Below are 6,203 nucleotides of genomic sequence, written 5' to 3'. Positions count from 1 at the left end.
TTGGGTCAGGTTAGGGGATCTAAAACATGGTCATACAGAATGAGGCATTAATAATATGTGCTTATATAGATATATATATTTGCTGTTGAATTATTAGAAAAATAATGCACACGAGGTTGCGTTACACCTTGGGGTGCATTATTTTTCTAATAAATTCAACAGCCCGGAGTCAATTATTCTGCTTGTACTACAGCTACCACACCTCAAGACATCAATCAGATGATATATTTAAAGGGATTCATTTGGTTTTTGTATTAAATTTCTATTGTGAGTAGGACTTTTCTTCTGCATTTCATCCAACGCCTCTTTTGCTAGTACCAAAATGTTGTTTTAAAGCTAGTAACAGAGGCTTAAGCCGTTGATAGCATTCTAATGCATTTATTAATGAAGTTGTTAAAAAGAGAGCGAAAGAGCTTGTGTAAATTAGGTTACCTCAGTGCATCTCTAAACAGTGCTGTTATTGCCTCGCTAGTGACAAAATGGCACATGTACAAGTTGCTACACTATATATGCTAACTGATAAATTCATCAGGGCCGTGGTGACAACACCTTTTTGTGCAAAATGTAGTGTACGTGTGCAAGCATGTGTGATTGCAGTAATGAGACAGAAATGCTTGTGAATGTATGTTTATTTAATTATTCGTTTGTTGCATTTTTCGGTTTCGATTTTTTTTTTTTTACATTTTATTTTATTATTATTTTTTTATTTTTTTTGCAATAATAAATTGAACACAAAAGTCCTTAGGCATAGGTTATCTATATTATCTGTTGTACTTGCAATTAAAACGGGAAAAAATCATGCAGCAGGCCTACCAGCTGTATTATATTTACTTTTTGTTTCATGTTACAACTTGATTTATCTAGACCTACGTATTTTATTTACTGAAATTAAACTGCACACTTCTGTTAATTGTAAAATTAGACCTTGAAAATGGCAGATCAAGTGCAGGGAGCTGTGCGTTAGAGGAGATTGTCTTTTCCTGTTGGTCCCAGGCTTGATTTTCTGTGGCGTTTGAAGTTTTATTTTCCTGAGAGGGTCAGGCTCCATTGTTTTCTTTCTTCTGCTGAAGGTGCCCAATAGGTTCTCGGGCTTGTTTCACACATGATTTGCCAGCTCTCCAGCCCTACTTCAGACAGTATTTGAACTGTAGTGCTTCTCAATGAATGGTTGGCGTATCTTCTGGATAACCCCACTGCCTCGCAGATGCAAGCAAGCATATTTCTGAGGTAGTTCACACCCATGGGTTCGTGGGAATACCAGAACTCTCACCTGTCAAGCTCCTCCTGTGTCGCTTTCAGTGGATGAAGATAGAAGGATGTGGCATCAGGTGGGTATTTAGTGAAGTTTTGTTTCTGCATTATAAGACAAGCAAACATATTCACCTCCATTTTCATATTTTTAAATAACGAATTAATGCTGTCTTAACTCTCGATTTCCCTCACATCCCCTCCTCGCCAGGTTCAGCTGAATGTCAAACCAGACCTTGCGAACGAGTCCGGCTGCTGTGTCTAGTGACAGATACGGAGAGTGACAAATGCGCTGTATTTCTGCAGTGGAGATGGGAGGATGATGAGTACTGACAACTTTACCAGCCTTTCGAAATTTTTGAGGACCGCCCTGAATACGTTGTTGGATGATTCCGATTGACCTATGATGTTGTATTTTGGATAAATAGCAGCTCAGTCCAGCTCTTAGGGAAATTAAAACTTGACACTGAATACTCTGTGCCACATGCAAAAACTAAAACAATCATTAACTTGTTCTTGGATTAAGATGCTAATTTTAAAATAAGAGTCCATCTCCGTGCTCTGATCATTCTGAGGCCCCATTCATGCATGTTACATCTTTCTTCAGAGGATATACACACAGTATATGTATCATAGCTAGCTATATGTTTTATTGTATCTCAGATATTCACCCTGAAGCATTTTTAACTGTTGTTACAGATTCAGTGTGACCGGTGGTACCACGTGCAATGTGTACAAGAGCCTGACCCCATGACACACACACACACACAAAAGGCACATGGAAGGACAGTTATGTTGATAGCTGAAATGGTTTGAGTGTTGTGTCAGGAATTTACCTGTCAGGAAATACTGTACATAACAATGGGGTCACATATTCTGATGACCCCTATAAAATTTTGTGACATTGGCTTCATGAACATTGTTAAACATTTACGTTGCATACAAACTGCAAAAATAAGCTACTCCGCAAACAACAGGATTGTGTTCATTCTCTTTAATTTTTGAATTGGTTTAATAAGTCTGTTGAATAATGAACATTTCTGAACAAACATTCCACACAGTCTCTTTAATTTGTGTTTTTATGAAGTGGTTAAGATTTTGTACAAACATATTCTAAAACCTTCAAGAGTATTTACATTAGCTTCCATGATAACGTAAGGCTAAAACATAAGCAGAGGATTTTTTTCTTATTACAAAATAAAGTTGATTTTTATCCATTTAAAAGTATTTAAAAAATAAATCCAAATCATGTAATGTAACAGCTGTATTGTTCATATTAGACCAAGCTTCTTTCCTGGATAGGCTATACAATATTGAATTGAATACAGACTGTATAGACGTGCTCATTCAATGTGCACGGGTGCTTGTTTGTGTACCAAATGCTGCTGAGTGATCCAGTTCAAGCCAAACAGTGACAACTGCGTCTACTAGGGTCACAGAATACGATGCTCACAGAATTTGGTGCAAGACAGAGTGCCTTTGATGTCCGCTTCCATTTATGTTGTTTTTCATCTGGACTGTCTAATACTGCTGCTGCCCAGTGGTTGAAAATTTTATATTCACTGTAAATATTAAAATTTACTTTAGGAAAATCATCTGTCATGTTGTTTTTGTTAGTCCTGTAATTTCCGTTATTACGGTTCACTATGTGAAGTGATATGGAACTGTAATGCAGTCAAGAGAGATGCCTGGAACTACGTTCACTGTGCGTTTCCCAGAAAATAATTGAACACCTCAGAACGTTTGTCAGCCAATCAGATTCAAGCATTCAACATACCCGTAGTATAAATGAGTTGCAGATCTGTTGAGTAATCCAAGATTTTATCTGGGAAAAAATAAATAAATACTTACCAACAGAATTAAATCATACAAATTTCATATTCAAAGGCTGGTAAATCCATGTGTGTGCGTTCTCAAAATTCCTATCTCAAAAAATTAGCATATTTCATCCGACCAATAAAAGAAAAGTGTTTTTAATACAAAAAAAGTCAACCTTCAAATAATTATGTTCAGTTATGCACTCAATACTTGGTCGGGAATCCTTTTGCAGAAATGTCTGCTTCAATGCGGTGTGGGATGGAGGCAATCAGCCTGTGGCACTGCTGAGGTGTTCTGGAGGCCCAGGATGCTTCGATAGGGGCCTTAAGCTCATCCTGAGTGTTGGGTCTTGCATCTCTCAACTTTCTCTTCACAATGTCCCACAGATTCTCTATGGGGTCCAGGTCAGGAGAGTTGGCAGGCCAATTGAGCACAGTAATACCATGTTCAGTAAACCATTTACCAGTGGTTTTGGCACTGTGAGCAGGTGCCAGGATGTGCTGAAAAACGAAATCTTCATCTCCATAAAGCTTTTCAGCAGATGGAAGCATGAAGTGCTCCAAAATCTCCTGATAGCTAGCTGCATTGACCCTTCCCTTGATCAAACACAGTGGACCAACACCAGCAGCTGACATGGCACCCCAGACCATCACTGACTGTGGGTACTTGACACTGCACTTCAGGCATTTTGGCATTTCCTTCTCCCCAGTCTTACTCCAGACTCTGGCACCTTGATCTCCGAATGACATGCAAAATTTGCTTTCATCCGAAAAAAGTACTTTGGACCACTGAGCAACAGTCCAGAGCTGCTTCTCTGTAGCCCATTTCCTGCACACGCCTGTGCACGGTGGCTCTGGATGTTTCTACTCCAGACTCAGTCCACTCCTTCCGCAGGTCCCCCAAGGTCTGGAATCGGTTCTTCTCCACAATCTTCCTCAGGGTCCGGTCACCTCGTTATGCAGCGTTTTTTGCCACACTTTTTCCTTCCCACAGACTTCCCACTGAGGTGCCTTGATACAGCACTCTGGGAACAGCCTATTCGTTCAGAAATTTATTTCTGTGTCTTACCCTCTCGCTTGAGGGTGTCAATGATGGCCTTCTGGACAGCAGTCAGGTCGGCAGTCTTACCCATGATTGCGGTTTTGAGTAATGAACCAGGCTGGGAGTTTTTAAAAGCCTCAGGAATATTTTGCAGGTGCTTAGAGTTAATTAGTTGATTCAGATGATTAGGTTAATAGCTCGTTTAGAGAACCTATTCATGATATGTTAATTTTTTGAGATAGGAATTTTGGGTTTTCATGAGGTGTATGCCAAAATCATCATTATTAAATCAATAAAAGACCTGAAATATTTCAGTTGGTGTGCAATGAATCTAAAATATGTGAAAGTTTAATTTTTATCGTTACATTATGGAAAATAATGAACTTTTATCACAATATGCAAATTTTTTTTAGAAGGACCTGTATACACACAAACACACACACAACACACACTCACGGTGGATATTAAAAGAATACTTACAGATGGACAGAGTTTTTGTTTATCAAGTTGTATTAACTGTATTTACTTTAATTTCAGAAGAAAAAAACTAAACGACCAGAATCACTGAGTTATAAAAAGGATTATCCCCTTGTGTCAGTATTTTTTTTAAATTACCTTTTGCTTTAATTACTGCCTTAAGTCTGCTGGGATTTTTTTCTACTAACTTTGCACATCTAGACTTTGCAATATTTGCCCACTCTTCTTTGCAGTCATGCTACAAATACAAATAATATGATGTCACGCAAATCAATGCAGTTTCAAAGCATTGCGCATCTCAGTTGAAGAACAGGGTCTTATCTAGTGAAATGATAGGTCTATTTTTTAAACAAACATTTGGTTGAAATAATTTAAATAATAAATTAAAACAAATATATCATGACTTTAAGTTGGAGGAGAAAATGAGATGGAATTTTTCACCCTTCCCTGCCTTTTTGAACCGGAGTACACCGACTAATAACTTAGATGACGTGATGACATAATGCTTGTCACATCACAGACCAGCACAAGACAAAGAATAATTATTATTATTTAAATTACCAATTGTTTCACTAGATAAGACCCTATTCCTCAGCTGAGATCATGCAAAGCCATTTGAAACTGCATTGATTTGGACTTCAACATTTTGGTTGTCATTAAAGTCCATTATGTGGAAAAAAACCTACGACGTTTGCATCTGATTCCAGATCGCTTAACGGATCAATCTCTTGATTCTCACTGTACCGAGTGGTGGTTAGATATGGTTTACTCTGGAAAAATCTTGTGCTCAAAGTTAGAGATTCTGTAACAACGTCCTTGAATAAGCTTTCCAATCAAGCTCTCCCACAGCTGTACTTTCATTTTACCAGTTAAGTCTTCTATGTAGCATGTCTGTGTCTCGACAAGCACTCCATTGCAGTCAACACTTTCAATTCCACTGCTTGCATGGATCACTCTAGCTTCAATAGCACCCACCTACAATTAAAAGACAAAATTCATTAGTCACTAACCCAACCAAAACAAACTCCAAACCATTAAGAGGTAGCATATTGAGTGAACCACAAATGTTAAATATAAGGAAACAAGTATTTGGTTTGTCATTTCCATAATAGTAAAAAATTCTAAAGACATATAAATTATGTTCAATTATGCGTCCGACCACCCACAGCGGTTTCTGGGGTTCGCCAATTTCTATCGACGTTTCATTCGTAATTTCAGCCAACTAGCCTCATGTCTGACAGCCTTGACCTCTCCCAGTACTCCGTTCAGGTGGTCGGACGCAGCTGAGGCTGCGTTCACTAACCTCAAGAACTGCTTCGTTTCGGCTCCCATCCTTGTGGCCCCTGATCCCACACGGCAGTGCGTGGTGGAGGTTGACGCGTCAGAGGTGGGGGTAGGAGCAGTGTTGTCCCAACGTGCTGCTTCGGACGATAAGGTACACCCTTGAGCATTTTTCTCACATCGACTATCTCCTGCCAAACGTAATTATGACATTGGCAATAGAGAGTTGTTGGCGGTCAAATTAGCGTTAGAGGAATGGCGCCACTGGTTAGAGGGTTCAGGGGTTCCCTTTATTGTTTTGACCGATCACAAGAATTTAGAATACATTAGAACTGCCA

This window comes from Carassius auratus, unplaced genomic scaffold, assembly GCF_003368295.1.
Source record: "Carassius auratus strain Wakin unplaced genomic scaffold, ASM336829v1 scaf_tig00013840, whole genome shotgun sequence".
Taxonomy (NCBI): Eukaryota; Metazoa; Chordata; class Actinopteri; order Cypriniformes; family Cyprinidae; genus Carassius; species Carassius auratus.
Note: the sequence above shows the minus strand (reverse complement) of the source record.